The sequence below is a fragment of the Triticum urartu genome, chromosome 6 (assembly GCF_003073215.2).
Source record: "Triticum urartu cultivar G1812 chromosome 6, Tu2.1, whole genome shotgun sequence".
In the NCBI taxonomy this organism is placed as follows: domain Eukaryota; kingdom Viridiplantae; phylum Streptophyta; class Magnoliopsida; order Poales; family Poaceae; genus Triticum; species Triticum urartu.
In genome coordinates, this window is record NC_053027.1 from 72,422,394 (window position 1) to 72,440,503 (window position 18,110).

Consider the following 18,110-nt stretch of genomic DNA (forward strand, 5'->3'; position numbering starts at 1 on the left):
GAAGACGTTGCCGTACCGTGGGAGTCCAGCCTTATGGTAAGTCGCCGCTCGTCGACTTTCTATGAGTTGTCCCAGTTCAATTCAGACGCCGAGTCCCTTGTGGTGACGACGATGTCGACGAATCATGAAACGAAGTCAATGAGCTTTGGTCTGATCGACTGCTAACACACTATGCATCGCATGGGACAGTGAAAGCACTGGAATCAAATGGACTTGCGTGCGGCGGGCGAGAGATAGCGTGGGAGACCGACTTGCGTGCAGGAGGATGAAAGGGAGTGGTGGGGGCAGTGTATCGACGGAGTTTCCTCCTTTCTTTCTCTTGACTAGGCTAATATACGCGGCAGACAAGTGGACCGACGAGGAGTCCTGCTTTTCTTCTCTCCCCAATCGCGAACTACTGCAGAAACAGTACATCAGCTGACGTGGCACGCGCGAGGAAGCCTCCTTGATGTGTATCTTATTGTTTTGGATAGCACTCGCGTCGTCCCCTTAAAAAAACATTAGCGTCAGCGTCATTTTTGGTCAAGCCAAAATCGATCGAAAGGCTTGGAGCTATGACAAAGCGGTGTGTCGTGCCTTGCGTAGGAAGACGTACCGTGGGAGTCCAGCCTTATGGTCAAGTCGCCGCTCGTTGACTTTCTACTGGTTGGCCCAGTTCAGTTCAGACGCCAGGTCCCTTGTGGCGACGGTGATGTTGACGATCCACGAAACGAAGTTGGTGAGCTTTGGCCTGATCGACTGCTAACACACGCATCGCATGGGGCAGTGAAAGCACTGCAACCAAATGCACACCTATTTCTTGGCCTCGATCAGAGTTTCCGCTCCAACTAACGGGGTCACCAGCCACCTCGCCCAACACGCGCCAGCCTACATGCAGAGTAGGGCATACTCACGCTCACGACGTTGTTCTGCCCCGCGGGCGTCGACGTACGTGGCATTTTCGCAACCATGCACTAGCCTCCACTGCATTATTGTCTCCGCGTCTTTCCAAAGGCGACCACTTCGTCAACAGTGGGCAGCGGTCGAACCAAGACGACGACTGACTCGGCGACCCCGACCCAGGGCCGGCCCATAGCTATACTGGGCCCAGGGGCAAGTCAAGAATAAGAGGCCCTTCTTCACACACGAAGGCTCAAACAAATTGTAGTACTTCATGTACATAACATAGATTAATGATCTTTGGACTCTAAAACTAGCAGTACAACTATTGACCGACTAAGAGCACTGTATGATAATAGTAATGAAACAATTAATATAGCACCCACAAAAGATCAATTTCCTAACTGTTACAATGGGGGCATCATTTTTCCCCAGAAAAAAATAACCTTGTCAAAACTGGTTGTTACTTTTTTTTAAAGTATTGTGTTACCATGAGATATATAAAGCTGGAGACCTTTTACAGTACATCAGGTGAATATAAGCCATCCATTTTTTGTGCTTGGACGGCCCAGATGAGGCGATACTACAGCCGAATTTTGGTAGTATATATTTTGTGGCCGGGGCATTTTTGACATATCACCGTTCATCAAAACCGCAGGGTTGGACAGAGCAGAAATTTCACCGATTCATTCCACATCCCTTCCCCGCACCGCAACGCATCCTCTCCACCGCTGGCCATTTCTCGACGCTGCACGCTCGCCATCGACAACGGCTATCGCGGACGACGATAGAAGGAGATGACGAAGTCGAGCCATCATTGTTCGCTGTCACTGCCATACGCGCTGCGTGAGGTTTTGCCTTCCGCCGTCGGCCGGATCAACCTGTACTGCACCGTCGCCCTCTCCTGTCCTAGCCGGCTGTTGTCCTTGGCGAATGGCCCTGCCGTTTGGTGCTCCGTTCGAACTTTCGGGATGTTGAGCGGGTCGCCGAGGGAGATGAAAGGCAAGCCGTCGCTCCGGCCGCATGGCCCTCTGTGCTTGCAGCTGCTTGTTGCCGGATGTGCCATGTATGTGGAGGTCGTCAATTGAGGGATCATCACGCTAGCCTACAACATCACGAAGAGGAGCAGCAGGACCAGTCTGCCCTTCACCTACTAAGACGGCATTTACCTCCTCTAGACGTACATGTACTTCACCAAGTCTGAGACCAAGTCCGTGAACGCCCTGCAGATGAAGCTCAACGCCGAGTCGCCGACGGCGCGTGGCGGCTGCATTGTTGAAGATCTAGGGATGTTGACCCAAGGCTGTGGGACGGAGCGGCCGGCCGTGTGCGACCAAGGAGACAGCCAGCCAGGCGACTGGGGTGGCTGCGTACAGTGAGGAATAATAGACAAACTAGAATGAGATTGGATCAAATTGTGACTAATTATATTATTTTCTTATAAGGTGTGATTAATTACATTATTAATCATTACAGTTAACATTAAGAAAGGATAAATCCCTAACTATAAAAGATAAATCTATCCTAATAGTCAATTACCAAAATGTCCTACGGTAAAAAAATCTGGGATTAATACTGACCATTAGATCAGTCATATACTACACGTTATTTTTGGTAGTATGATGCACCGTAAAAACTCTAACCTGACATTTGTTTCTGGATTCTCTCCATTCTGCCATGTTCTTCAATAAGAACGAATAACTCATTTCTTCCAAACTATCCTACATAAGGCATAGTAAAGCAAGCTGAGTATTTCATGTTTATACCAATACCATGACGATCAGAACTTAACATGATACTAGCAGAAAAATACTTTCTTGAAGACACGTAACTAAACAAGCTGCATTAAAATATTTAATACAGATAACAAAAGCACGTGGAAACGGATTGATGTGGATGTACTACGTAGCTAGCTTGATCGGCAGGCCACATCAGTCAACACGAACAAGAAGATGATACCAAGAAGTGAATAAAATTGCTCCCTTATCCTAAGGTCCAGAGCAAGAGCAAAAGAAGATCCATGCGGATGTGGTCGGCGTGCTATGTGGAATCTTTGAATTGAGGAACGAGATTACAGGAAATAAGAACACGTACCATCTCGGTCTCTTCAACATCTAGTTGATGGGGAGTGAGCAGAACGTTGAGAAGGAAGGAGAATCGGCCGGGGAATGGATTCACGCCTTATGTATCCATTAATAGCTAGATGAGACCTTGGAATCGAAGAGGAGTTTGAGGGGTGGCGCTGTGTTAGGAATTCGCGATTTGAGGAAGCAGAGGAGTCCAGGAGTAAATAGAGGAGAACGATGGTCCTGGGTGCAATGCAAACGGCAGACTCTGATTAGCCATCGATCCCTTCGTGCGGCTGGAGAGTTGGGCCTTTTTCCCTGCTGTTTATCAATTACTGAAGGAACATTACCTGGGCTGGGGCCCCTGCCTGCTCGGGGCTCAGGGCGGGTGCCTCGTTTACCCGGGCTATGGGCCGGGCCTGCCCCGACCGTGGACGGGCTGGTGAACTGGACTATATCCAACAGAACCATGCAGATGCAGGGCCGATGTGCAGTGCGCACACCACTACTGTCTGCCCAGCGCCCACCAACCACCCAGCATGCATCCTCCTGCAAAGGTGCTGCTCGCCACCTCACCGCATGCGCTAGCGGAGCAGCCACCGGCGGTAGCCGCCTGCACGCCCCAGGAGCGGGCCGCGCTACTGGCCTTCAAGCAAGGCATTAGCATCAGCAGCGACGCTGCTGGCCTCCTCGCCTCATGGTGCGAAGACGATTGCTGCCGGTGGAGGGGCATCCGGTGCAGCAACCGGACCGGCCATGTCGTCGCGCTCAACCTTCGAGGCCAGGGACTGGCCGGCGAGATAAGCCCTTCCTTGCTCTCCCTGCCGCACCTGGAGCATCTTGATCTCAGCTCCAAGCGTCTCGTGGGCCCGGCTGGTAGTATTCCCGAATTTCTGGGTTCCATGGGAAACCTGAGATACCTCAACCTATCTGGAGCGCCGTATTTTGGGGAAGCGTCGTTTTCTGGCCAAGTGCCCCCCCCTTGGCAACCTCTCCAAGCTGCAACATCTTGACCTCTCAAGCAATAAAAAAGTGTCCTCCAACGATCTTTCATGGTTAACACGTCTGCCATTCCTAAGGTTTCTCAGCCCGAATTTCGTAGACCTGAGTATGGCGGCTGATTGGGATCATGCGGTGAACACCCTTCGTTTGAGGTCCCTTCATCTTGAAGGTTGTTCACTAACAAGTGCCAACCAATCGCTCCCACACTCAAACCTTATTACAACTCTTGAGGTGCTCGACCTTGCTGTCAACAAGTTTGACCAACCAGTTGCATCTTGTTGGTTCTGGAACCTAACAAGACTCAAGCGGCTCTACCTTGAAGGTAACAACGGCGCCCTGTATGGTCCGCTTCCTGATGCATTGGAGGGTATGGTACGCTTGCAAGAATTATCCTTCTCAGAGAGTGGCAGCCACATGATGAGCATGGGATCGACAGACTTGAAGAACCTATGCAACTTGAGGTTCCTATACCTTGACAGTTATTTCTCAAGCGGATTCGAAGCGGAGAGGCTCCGACAATGTTCCTCAGACAAATTGCAGGAATTGCACCTGTTGGGAAACCAATTGACAGGAACTCTAGCGGATTGGATGGGACACCGGACCAGCTTAGTCATTCTTGATCTCGATGCAAAAAACATTACTGGACCTATACCGGAATTTATAGGGAGGTTTACATATCTGAGGGTTCTAGACCTTTGGAACAACCTCCTAACTGGACATGTGCCACCTGAAATCGGTACTCTCACTAATTTAGCTAGCTTGGATCTTGGTCTGAATCACTTGGATGGTCTGATTACAGAAGGACACTTTCATGGTCTAAAAAGCTTAGAGAAAATAGATTTATCTGACAATCAATTGGAGATTATGGTGGGTTCGGAATGGGAGCTTATTTTGCATCTTGCCAGATGGGTCCTCTGTTTCCTGCATGGCTTAAGTGGCAAGTGGATCTTACTTACCTTGACATCTCAAGCACAGGAATAACCGATAGGTTTCCAGATTGGTTCTCTAGTTCCTTCTCAAAGATCACATACATGGATATCCCCAATAACCAAATAACTGGTGCCTTGCCAAAAAATATGGGTAACATGTCATTAGGAATACTATATTGTCCTTCGAACAATATATCTGGTAGAATACCTCGACTGCCCAGAAACCTAGACACATTGGACATATCAAGAAATTCTTTGTCACGGCCCCTGCCATCAGATTTTGGGGCTCCAGAACTAAGTACGATAAGTCTATTCTCCAATTACATCATAGGTCAAATTCCATTGTTTGTATGTGAATTGTACATGTATTCCTTGGGTTTTTCCAACAATCTTCTTCAAGGAGAACTTCCTCAATGTTTTAGTACAAGAGACAAGGCATTTCTATTGTTAAGTAACAATAGGCTCTCTGGCAAGTTTCCGCCGTTTCTAAAAAACTGCACAATGCTATCTTTTTTTAGATCTGGCAAGGAACAGATTCTCTAGAACATTGCCAATGTGGATTGGGAACTTGGGGGAACTGCAGTTTCTATGGCTGAGCAACAACATGTTCCATGGGCATATTCTGAATAATATCACAAATCTCAGGAAAATTTATCATTTGAATCTGGCGGCCAATGGGATATCAGGTTCCATACCTCATCATCTATCAAATCTAACAATGATGACAACACCATATGTACACGTTCCTGGCACCGTCGTTGCAGATTTCCAAATTATGGTTGGCAGTGGCGTAGCTGGAGGGTGGACAGGGTGGTCCATGGACCACCCTGTACACCGGCCCGGTACTTCAGTATACCCATAAGAAAAATTAATCAGGCCACAATGCACATCTAAGGCCTAAGCCCAAAAACTATGGATCTGATAACTAGCTCACTCGTTACTTCCTACGTTCTAGGTGTATGCTTTACCCAAGAAATGTTCCCTCGTATGCTTAAAGCAGTTTTTTTGTACGCTAAAGGATGGACTTGATGACTCGAAGTCTCCAACCGACCACACGGCGACGACAAACCCTAGCTTTCAGCGTGATAGAAGCCGATGCCGCATTGCGCCATGTAGGCATAGGGCGGAGGAGTGCCAGCGAGGCAGATGGTAGTAATGCATGCACAGGGTAGAGCTAAACACCAAGGCAGGAACTCCACCGACTTCACACCACTACAATTTAAAATATGATTTCCATTTTCAGTTCAAAGTATGATTTTGCCTTCAAGGTTTAACTATGAGCGGTTTTTATTGTAGAATTGCTACAAAAATTAAACTTCCACATGCATTCTATTGATAAAATCTATACTAGCATGCAATGGTGGAGCAAGACGACAAGTTAGTTTGGATCCTTCCTATGCTCGCTATATGCCAATATTGGTGCGTTAAATAATTGGCAGAGGATTCTGCCGCCGGTCATTGGCTTAGAAACCAACAGGGAAAATTATTGCGGCTAGGTCTAACCAAAAAATTAAACAAGGTCCAAATAGAGGCCAACATTGAAGTCAACGTCATTTTTTTTGGATTGCTCGGAGTGTCAAACCAGACAGATCCTATATCTCTTCCTGCGGAGGGCACAAACCATGATTGGTTGGGGGCAAAGGATATACAATTTCCTATCCAAGTCCTTCCATTATTTTTTCTAAAATAAGTTTAAAGCTGGGGAGGGGGCATTGGCCCCCTCATCATCTTAACACACATAGCTCTGCCTAAATATATTGGTACATCATATTTTTTATATAAATATTGTATATATCAATTGGACCACCCTGGCCAAAAATCCTGGCTACACCACTGATGGTTGGTGATATGCCAGTAGTCTTCAAGAGGCAAGAACTTCAATACAGAGGTGTTGGTGTTTTGGAGATATTGAGCATTGACTTCTCTTGCAACTATTTAACTGGTAAAATTCCAGAGGAAATAACGTCTCTTGGTGGATTGATAAAACTGAACTTGTCATGGAATCAATTGAATGGAGGGTTCCCTAAGAAGATTGGGAACATGCAGACGTTGGAGTCACTTGACTTCTCGGACAATGATATTTCAGGAGAAATTCCGTCAAGCTTGCCGAATCTAACATACTTGACCATTCTGGACCTGTCATATAATCATCTAGCAGGAATAATACCATCAGGAGTTCAACTTGACACTCTTTATACAGAGAATCCATTCATATACAATGGCAACCCTGGACTTTGTGGTCCTATCCTTCATAGAAGTTGCTCAGTCAACAAAAATGCAGCACAGCGTGACCATCAACAAAGAAGTAAAAAAATTCAGAGTCGACGTTGTCGGAGTAATGGGCCATGAGTAGGCCAACCCGAGTCCCATGACCCTTCAAGACATCGGGGCAAGCTGCGCCCCTCAAGACCCCAGGGCGAAGAGCCGCCTCCTGAGGAGTCGACGGCAGGGCGGTCGACTGCCCGCTCACGGCCGAGTTTCAGGGACAACTTCCAGAGAAGCCGGCTTTAGGGAGTCGGCCGGCGACTCCAGCAAACCCATGACCTCATCAAAGGGGACGGGGCAGAGGCGTGGCTACAGTGAAGCCCACTCCCGCCCCTTACCAAGGGCAGGCATGGCCACAGCACGCCGTACCCGGAAAGATCTCCGTGCGGCGTGGCACTGTTGCTCGGCCGGCCCTGACATCAGCACCACAGTACCAAGTCCTGCGCCCACGACGGCTTGTCTGTACGGCCTGAAGGCAGCGGGGCCCACCAGTCAGCGAGACCTTGGGAGACGGCGGGGGAACCGCTAGTCGGACCCGTCGAGAGTCGGCCCAGGGGAGTCGGCCGAGCCCTCCCCCGGGGCCCACGCGCCATTAATCAAGATGAGATGGGGAGTGGCCACAGTGATCGCCCGCCAGGCGGCGGGGCTGTTGCCACGACCCCATGACCAAGCCTGCGTCATCAGAAGCACGGCTACAGTAATTAGCGGCCGGCAAGACCCGCCCGCGGCGGACGCGGCCTGTTGGCTCCATACCAGACAAGTCGGCGGGGCCCACCAGTCGGCGGGCCCCAGCAGTCGGCGGAGAAGTCGAAGGTCGGAGGCACTGACGGCTGGGCCCGCGCCCAGTCGAATTACCATTGTACCCCTGGGGGGTAGGCCTATATAAACCCCTCAGGGCACCCATGCAAGGGGTTGGATCCCAGTAGTTCTAGACCATACCAGATAGAAGGAGAGAGCTAGCCTTGCCCTCTTCTACCACCAGAAATAGCTCATGGAGCCACCGTGTAAACACTTGGCCATAATGATCATGCGGAGACCCCGCAGAGCAGCAGTAGGGGTATTATCTCCCCGGAGAGCCCCGAAGCTGGCTAAGATTCGCCGGCGTGCATGTCTTCGCCTCATCCCGTTTCCAGGCACCGGCGACGTTCTACTCGCCCCCACCATGATAAGCCATCCGTTGGCATATGTCGCACCAAACTCCCGACAGTTGGCGCCCACCGTGGGGCCTGGTGCACCGCCGTCCGGAGATCTGTTCTGGACGGGAACCCTTTTCCTCCCTGGCGAGAGCAGCCAGCCAGGCACGCCAGGCGAAGTTTGCATCGACGCGCTACGCGGCGTTGAGATCGCCTGCGCAGCCAGCTCCTTGGCCAAACTTGTCGGCGAGGTCCGCCTCTCCGACGAACCTGCGTCCGACGCAGGCGCGGGCGGCCTCGAAAACCTTCTCGCAGGCCTCCTCGATCAACTCCACGTTTCCGGCGAGCCTGCCGTAGACTTGGAGTCCATAGGCTCCACCGACCCGATGCTGGTCGACTCCGACACCGCGTCGATCGACGCGTTCCCCACCAACGTGGTGGTCTACGATGAACCTCTCCCCCACGCAGAGAGCGACGGAAGCACCGTCACTGAGGTGCTAGTCATCAGTCATGACAAGTTCCCTAGCGGAGGAGCGCCCGACTCACTCGCGCAGCGCTGCAAGACCTGACTGCGCCCATTCCGGAAGATGCTGACGTGGAGACGTTAGAAGCGTGCCGCCTTCAGCTCGTTGAAGGCGCGAAGAAGCTGGCCAGCATGAGACGCTTGTCAGAAGCTTACCTGCGGAAGATGGATCGCGCCGTCGGCGGCTCGCCGGCCCCGGCAGGGCCCAGCCGCCTTGGCGCGGTCCAGCAGCGTGGCGTAGCCATCGCCAGCCTGTTTGGGGCTAGCCGCCCCGTGTACGCTACACCGGCGGAGAACATCCGAGCCGCCCAGGCAGCGGCGGATGAGCTGGACAATTTCGAGGGCGAAGAACGCCGCCTCATGATGGAGCGAGTCCAGCGGCTCCTCGACGCGGTTGCCGCACAGAATGAGGCCGGCTGCCGCACGGAGGCGCCGCAGCGGCCAAACGACGACCCGCACCGAGATCAAGGCACGACGTCTCGAACGCCGACTGGCGGCGCCCGAGGAAGAAAGGACAAGGAGCCGGCCGTCAGCGACAGTCGGACTCGCATTACCATAGAGCGCGACCGAGATGGCCGCCCGAGAGCAGTGGAACGATGGGACGACTGTCCGCCTCCCCCTCCCCGCAAGAAGAGGCGAGTCTCCCCGCCGCCTGTTGACCATCCGACTCTCGGTGACCGCCTTGGCCGCCGAGAGGGAGTTGGAGAGAATGACGCCCGCCACCGGATCGACCGACTTCACCGGTCCCTGGCGCTGGAAGAAGAAGACGAGCTGGGTCCGCCTTGTTTCGGGCCCCGCATCCGGGACGAGCCTTTTCCCAGAGGGTTCACGCTCCCAAGAGGCACGCCCAAGTATACCGGCTCCGTGAAGCCGGAAGACGGGCTAGTCGACTATTCCACGGCTGTCAGCATAGCAAACGGCAACAAGCTTGTCGCCGTAAAATACGTTCCGCTCATGCTCCAGGGCACGGCCCGGACATGGCTGAACAGCCTAAAGCCCTGCAGCATCAACAGCTGGGTCGATTTCACTGAAGCGTTCGTCCGCAACTTCACCAGCACGTACAAGCGTCCTCCCAAGCCTCGTCAGCTCTCCTTGTGCGTGCAAGGTCCTGACGAGTCGACTCGTGACTACCTCACGCGTTGGTCTGAGCTCCGGAACTCTTGCGAGGGCATGCACAAGGTGCAGGCCATCGAGTACTTCACAGCCGGGTGCCGAGAAGGCACCCTCCTCAAGCACTGTAACGCCCTCGATGCGGCTATATCTCCCACGTGTCGAAGCACGACTTAGAGGCATAACCGCATTGAAAGCAATATCGCAAGTGAGGTAATCTTCACACAACCCATGTAATATAATAGGGAAAGAGATACATAGTTGGCTTACAATCGCCACTTCACACAATTACATGAATAAAACATTACATCATCTAGATACAATCAAGGTCCGACTACAGAACCAAAATAAAAGAAGAACCCCAAATGCGACAAGGTCCCCGATCGACCCCAACTGGGCTCCACTACTGAACAACTAGAACGAAACAACACAAAGGACAAGATCTTCATCGAGCTCCTCCTGAGCTTGGTTGCGTCATCTGCACGGTCTCATCGGCACCTGCAAACTAGTTTTGGAAGTATCTGTGAGTCACGGGGACTCAGCAATCTCGCACCCTCGCGATCAAGACTATTTAAGCTTATAGGTAGGGTAAAAGGTATGAGGTGGAGCTGCAGCAAGCGACTAGCATATATGGTGGCTAACATACGCAAATGAGAGCGAGAAGAGAAGGCAAAAGCACGGTCGATAAACTATGATCAAGAAGTGATCCTAGAACAACCTACGTCAAGCATAACTCCAACAACCGTGTTCACTTCCCGGACTCCGCCGGAAAGAGACCATCACGGTTACACACGTGGTTGATGCATTTTTAATTAAGGTCGACTTCAGGTTTTCTACAACTGGACGTTAACAAATTCCCATCTGCTCATAACCGCGGGCACGGCTTTCGAAAGTTCAAATCCCTGTAGGGGTGTCCCAACTTAGCCCATGACAAGCTCTCACGGTCAACGAAGGAATAGACCTCCTCCCGAGACATTCCGATCAGACTCGGTATCCCGGTTCTACAAGACATCCTCGACAATGGTAAAACAAGTCCAGCAAAGCCGCCCGATGCGCCGACATCCTGATGGGAGCTGCACATATCTCGTTCTCAGGGCAACACCGGATGAGACATCCTACGAGTAAAACCAGCCCTCAAGTTTCCCCGAGGTGGCCCCGCAGTCTACTCAGTTCGGACCAACACTTAGACAAGCACTGGCCCGGGGGGGTTAAAAAAAGATGACCCTTGGGCTGGCCTAACCCAAGGGAAAAAGAGGCTAGGAGGCGAATGGTAAAACCAAGGTTGGGCCTTGCTGAAGGAGTTTTATTCAAAGCGAACTGTCAAGGGGTTCCCATTATAACCCAACCGCGTAAGGAACGCAAAATCCGGGAACATAACACCGATATGACGGAAACTAGGGCGGCAAGAGTGGAACAAAACACCAGGCATAAGGCCGAGCCTTCCACCCTTTACCAAGTATATAGATGCATTAATTAAATAAGATATATAGTGATATCCCAACAAGTAAACATGTTCCAACAAGGAACAATCATCTCCATGTTCCAACAAGGAACAAACTTCAATCTTCACCTGCAACTAACAACGCTATAAGAGGGGCTGAGCAAAGCGGTAACATAGCCAAACAACGGTTTCCTAGGACAAGGTGGGTTAAAGGCTTGGTTCAACAATATGGGAGGCATGATAAGCAAGTGGTAGGTATCGCAGCATAGGCATAGCAAAAGAGCGAGCAACTAACAAAGCAAAGATAGTAGTGATTTCGAGGGTATGATCATCTTGCCTGAAATCCCGCAAGGAAGAAGAACGATTCCATGAAGAAGACAAACGGACATAGACAAACGGGTCCTCATAAACACGACGTTACCGGAACCAACCCGAAGAAGCAACACCGGAAAAGAAGCACACAACAAAGTAAACAACCAACACATAAACATGGCATGATGCACAACCAAGTATGATGCATGTCTGGGTTAAAGAGGCATGGTAAGGCAAAGAGCACAAGCAACCCTACAAATTAAGTGGAGCTCAAAATGCAACAAGTTGTATATTGACGAAACACCGCATTAATTATTTAGTTCTCTCCCGGTTAGGTACTCAACAAATTTAAATGTTGGTTAGCATGGCAAGAGGTGAAGCATAACAAAACTATACTATCTAAACAATTTAAATGGGGTCGGACATAAAAAATAACGAATCCGGTAAATCCCCATATGCATTTATCAATTTGGTGCAACAACAATTTAACATTTTAATTGTTTTTATCATGATGCGGATGACATAAACAAGTTTATGCAATTTCAAGAAAATGTTGACATGAAAAGATATGAGGCATTTGTCATCGTGGCGGAAAGAAAGGGTGCCACAGCGACGATAACGGAAACGGTGCCACGGCAACGTTCCGTTTCCGGAAACTCGATTGAGACATCGGTGCAAAGAAAAAGACGGGAGCGTGTCATGCGAAGAACGGTGGGGTGCTCCCAGTTACCGGGTTCCCACGTGTCGACGGCATGGCAACGAGGAGGAACAACTAAGGTTCACGAGCGAAAACAACAACCAACCATGCATCTCATACAACACAAGCATTCGGTCCACGGGTGTCGTCTCGGGGTTATACCTTTGGAGCATGCAAACGGGACGGATCAAGTTCGTAGAGGGAAGTAGGCGTTCTCGCGACGGCGGTAGTGGAAGTAGTCGTTCACGCTCGTTCGGAGAGGTACTTGCACCTTCGGACTTGACGAATCCGAGGGCTTCGGGGTCGATAGTAGTGATACACGTTTCGTAGACGTTCGAGCCATATCGGTAGCGGTACTTAACGAATCCCGAAACGGAGTTGGCGTCTTCACGCGTAGGGATACTTGGCGTTTCCGGTTCGGTGGTCGTTCGGGCGCCGTATGCCGTGGTACTTGGCGTGCAACCAAAGATGGACTCTGGGTGTCTGTGTTGACCTGGCCACGACAAAGGCAGCAAGGCCAACGGGGCAGCCAGCTCGTCGGGGTCCGATGCAGGGACGGGCAGAACAGGCGGCGATGGTGTTGCCGAGGACGGCGGCTCCGGCGATGGACTTGGCGGCGGGGATGACCGGACGAGATCCCGCTGGATCCAAGGCCAGGGCGGCGGTATGGGGAGGCAGACGAGCTCCAGGACGGCAGCGAGGTCGGGCGTCCAAGGCGGCGGGTTGCTCCGACGGCGTTGAACGGTGATGACAAGAAAGGGTTTCGGGAGGAGCTCCTCTCCCTGGGTCGATGAGGAGAGCGAGGAGGCTCAGGCACAAGGCCTCCTGTTCGGCTGCTTCAGCCACGAGGATGAGGAGGCGGGCACGCGTGATGGAGCTCGGGCGCGCGAGAGGCCCGGCGAGGATGCGGCTTGAGCTGCAGCCATCCATGGCGCGGCGGCAGAGGAGGTCCTGTGCTCTGGCGAGGTGGGACTCCGGCGTGGGGTGGAGGAGGATTGGGGTCGAGCCGCGGCTTCCCCTGACGGCGCGGTCGGGAGGAGGACGAGGGGGATCGAGAGAGATGACGGCGCTGAGGGGAAGCACGAGGGAGAGATCGAGAGGAGGAGGTCGGCTCCCTGGCGGCTAGGGTTAGAGGTAAGGTGCGGCTGGGCCTAGGTGGCCGCGGGAATGGCTGGGCCCGGTTGAGCTAATGGGCCGGCGTGGGAGCAAATGGGCCTTGGAGGCTGCTCATGAAGGAGGCCCAAGTGGCCTGCTGCGCTGGGCTACTCTATCCCCCTCTTAATTTTCCTTTAACAGGAAAACATTAAAGAGAAGTAAAGAAAGAGAGGGTTAGGAAAAGAATTTGGGCACGCGGATAATTTTCCTGGACTCGCAAAATATGCTTGTTCCGAGAAAATAGAAAAGGCCATGATAGGAAGATTTAAATTCAAATCCATTTGAATTTAATTCAAAAGGTTGAACTAGGACAGGTTTTTAGGAGTATCCAAAAATGTTCGGATTTTTGGTGGAGCTCCGGAAAAGCGATGAAAAAAAAATAATGGGCAAAGTTTGGAGGTGCAACTTGAAGCATAAGAGGCGTGGAATTAAGTTGCAAGTGTGTTATGGTGATCCCCAAGAATGGAAATATTTACTATAGCTCTCTAAATATCGAGAGGATATGTTTTAAAGAGAATCACCATGTGAATTCCCTCGATTTAAATGGATCAAAGATCCATACCATTTGTTTAGTTGAGTTTTCAAAACGGGTTGCATGATGACATGATGCAAAGATGAAATGCAGCGGACCAAACAAAACACGACGAAAACCGGAAACCCTGGAAGGCAACTGAAGCTCCGGTCTTGGGGCGTTACAACACTCCACCACTACGAGAGGATCTCGTCCCGAGATCTAGAATGGCACCGGAGGGAAGACGGAAAAGGAAGAGAAACGGTAAAACTAAGTTGCTTCTTACGACAAACGAGTGAAACCAAAGAACCTTGCGAGGTTGAAAAAATTCGAGAAAAGAACACAACGAAGGTGAACGAAGTTGAAAACACTCCGTTAGAAAAGAGGGACAAAGAACATTGCGAAAACCTTGAGGTTGAAGGGAAGATATACATAGAAAACACTCCGGTTAAGGAAGGGGATCAAGGAAGACCAAATTCGGGCAGCACTCCGGTAGAAAAGAGAGGAATTGAATACGAACTTGATAAGGTGATATAACTTGAAAAGAAGGCACGGCACTCTGGTTAAATGAATAAGCAAGAAAGGAACAAGGTCCTGACAAAAACAAAAGGAAAGGTTGAAGATAGCAACATCACAATGACTCCGGAACAAAAGAATAGAAGATGGATAATTGAAATAGGAGAATTGAGGAGAAAATGCCAACTTCTGCCACAAAAGAGCTTGAGAAGGCATCCTTTGGAAACGGGTCGAACGGAGTTGTTGGAAAACCAACAACGAAAGGATAAGCTTGATATGGACTTATAGAAGACATCTCAAAATTATGAGGTGACAACTTGCCACTCACGGAATAAATTTGATTGGTAAGAACAAGGAGACGAGAAACTTAATTCACCGGAAGGATAGATGAAGAACTAGGGTCATTTAAAAGCACCATAAATAGTGACAATCCTTAGGGAAGGCTTTAGGTGAAACATAACCCAAGATAATTCCAACGAAGAGGTTGATGAATTTAAAATACCTCATTCTTGATAACTTGTGAAACACGAAGCACGAAGGGAAATTATCAAGAATGACATAATACCACCTCCAATGATACGGTAGAAAGAAAATGCACTTCGGAATGCGAGATGAAGAATGCTTGAGCTCCTTAAAAGGAATCTCGATGAAAACTTCAAGAAGGAATAAAATCCTTGATGAACCATCACGAGGAACTCCGGTAATAAAAGAATGATCAAACGAAATGGAGGATGAAAAGAATAAGGTTGAAGCCTTGCAATGATTTAAATGGATCTCGCGATGAAATAATTGAGAGAACTTGGAACTCCGAGAAAGAAAGAAGAGTAATCGAAACCCAGAATAAGTATGATGAACCACTCCGAAAAAATAGGAATTGAACAAACTCGATGAAACAAGAATAATAATTATATTATGCTCGTCCTTCATCAATTAAATTGATGACAATCAACGGATTTGGCATACTACTTATTCTCGTTGAAAGGATTCAGATAGATATAGCGCAAACTTGAGAAGGTCTTGAACGAACCACCGGAAGGATTGAAAACAACGAATAATTGATAAGGAAGAGAAATCTGGAGGAACCACCGTAAGAAATGAAAAATGAACGAAGAAAAGATAAAGGAACACCGGGAAAAATTTGCAGATGAACGAAGATGCTTGAGAGAAACTAGATACATGAGAATGAAGAGATTACGAGCTGATTAGAGAATCCTTGATTTAGACACCGGTATGATTTAGAGTATGAGAGCTGAAAGCTGGAATGAATAAATCTTAGATGATGGGCTCCGGATAATCAAACTGAACAGACTCTTGAATTGCTCCAGATAGGTGGAAAGAATTCTCACAACCGAAAACAATTATGAGAGGATGGCAACAAGCTAGAATCACGAATCTTGAAGAGAATGGAGCAAGATATGGAGGAGAACTCTTCTTCGGTCTTCAAAATCTGAGAATTACGACGAGAAACACCACCATGAATTATTGAGACACTCCAGAATAAAGAAGAATAGAAAAGTTGAACCAATGATGAAAACAATTTGGAAGATCTTGGAGAAAAACATATGACAGATGATGAATCATTCTTACGTCAAACTTTAAAAGAATTTGAGGATAGCTCCGGGAAAATAAGAAGAGTCAGGTAAGATCCTGGAAAAAGACCTGTGGGTTAGGGCCCACTCAAAAGATACACCGTTGAACGATTACTTGAAAAGAGAGATTGCACCGGTTGAATTAGAAGGCTTAAATGATATAACATCCTCAAAAGAGTTTGAACGAAAGCAGAGTGGTAACATGAATCTTCGAAATATCTTGAGCACTCCAGAACAATTGAATAGCGAGAAGTGAATGATTAAGAATTGCACCGGCATGAGAAAGCATTGAAACGAGGAAAGGATATGATCAACAAAGCTTGACTTGAAACCACCGGAGATGAAAAGAATGAAGAATGCCGAACGAGTAGAGCATCTTCATGAGAAACACCGGGTAAAAACATTGAAGGAAAAGAATGGAGAGGCTTCACATCAATAAGATGGATACTCGATTAAGAAATCTGAGTCCTTGAAGAAAAAACAAGGGAGGGAGGGCAGGAAAAAACAAAGGCAACTTGGAGATGGATGAAACAAACAACATTGAGAAGAACTGATACTTGATCTTGTAGATGTTGAAATGATCGGATCCACTTGAGGAGAGACACACCGGTTGAAAAGAAATTGAAATGAGAAACTCGATGATCGAGAAGGATTAGTATTCACATAGGAATATGAGAACACCATTTGGGGAAGGTATGGAATCAACATTTTACTTCGAAGCAACTCGAATACCACAACTCAAAACAAAAACAAAGGGATTGGCTTGCAGAATAAGCCGGAACAAACATATGATAGAGATTTCGTCCGAAATTTTCGTGGTGGGGCCTACACGGGCTCGATCGTACATCACCATCATGTACAAGGCAGTGCACATGACATACGAAGCGTCCCCGAGTCGGCATAGCCAAGGACTCTTTAAGACACAACGAGACCACTGTAAAACCGACCGTGAATAGGCGGACCACTAGACGTCGAACCCCAATTTCATATCATACATCTGTCGGGAAGATATCCTACGAGCTACTTGAATTCCCACCTATGAAACTCCCGAACCTTTCCGGTTATGCAATCAGGTGTTGGGGATACATGGGAAGCATAATATCTCACCCGAACTAACAAATCCTACATCCAGCTGTATCCATCCTTCAACACATAACCAAGAAACCTTCGGAAATCATCTACCTCAACCTTCGAAAAGCATCCGTTATACAAGTTATGGCGATACTCCCGAACTCCCGCCCCAGTACTGGGTGGCGTCGAGGTTATCTCACCAACGAACAGCATAAAAGAGATTTTCGATGTTGGCGTACTAAACTCAGGTATTCCAGAACTGCAACGATAAAATTATGATGACAACACCTCAGAGCTCAACTCCCCGGGACACTTCCACTAAACCCCTGACAGGAGGCACCAAGACAATGTTCTCATCATAAAACCATCGGAACAATTCCAAGATACCCGCGTGATCCTAAATTTTTTTTAGTGAAATTTGAGAAGAGAAGAGTCAAAACTCTACGTCAGGATGCCTTACCAGAGCGATGAGGAGACTGGGAAGTAAAAGAATTCCTAAACTCTCCGATATATAATTCCTAAAGACTCAAAACATTTTTCTAGACACAACTCGGCCGCTAAAAACGATCAAGCAATGGGGCTCCTAAGGTCGGGGAAGGCTCTGATACCAACTTGTAACGCCCTCGATGCGGCTATATCTCCCACGTGTCGAAGCACGACTTAGAGGCATAACCGCATTGAAAGCAATGTCGCAAGTGAGGTAATCTTCACACAACCCATGTAATATAATAAGGGAAAGAGATACATAGTTGGCTTACAATCGCCACTTCACACAATTACATGAATAAAACATTACATCATCCAGATACAATCAAGGTCCGACTACGGAACCAAAATAAAAGAAGAACCCCAAATGCGACAAGGTCCCCGATCGACCCCAACTGGGCTCCACTACTGAACAACTAGAACGA

The 18,110-nt window shown here is 49.0% G+C and overlaps 1 pseudogene; it reads left to right on the plus strand.

Moving 5' to 3' along the window:
• The first annotated feature begins 3,484 nt into the window (after positions 1 to 3,484).
• LOC125516572 overlaps positions 3,485 to 18,110 on the plus strand; it is a 42,702-nt pseudogene continuing 28,076 nt past the window's right edge.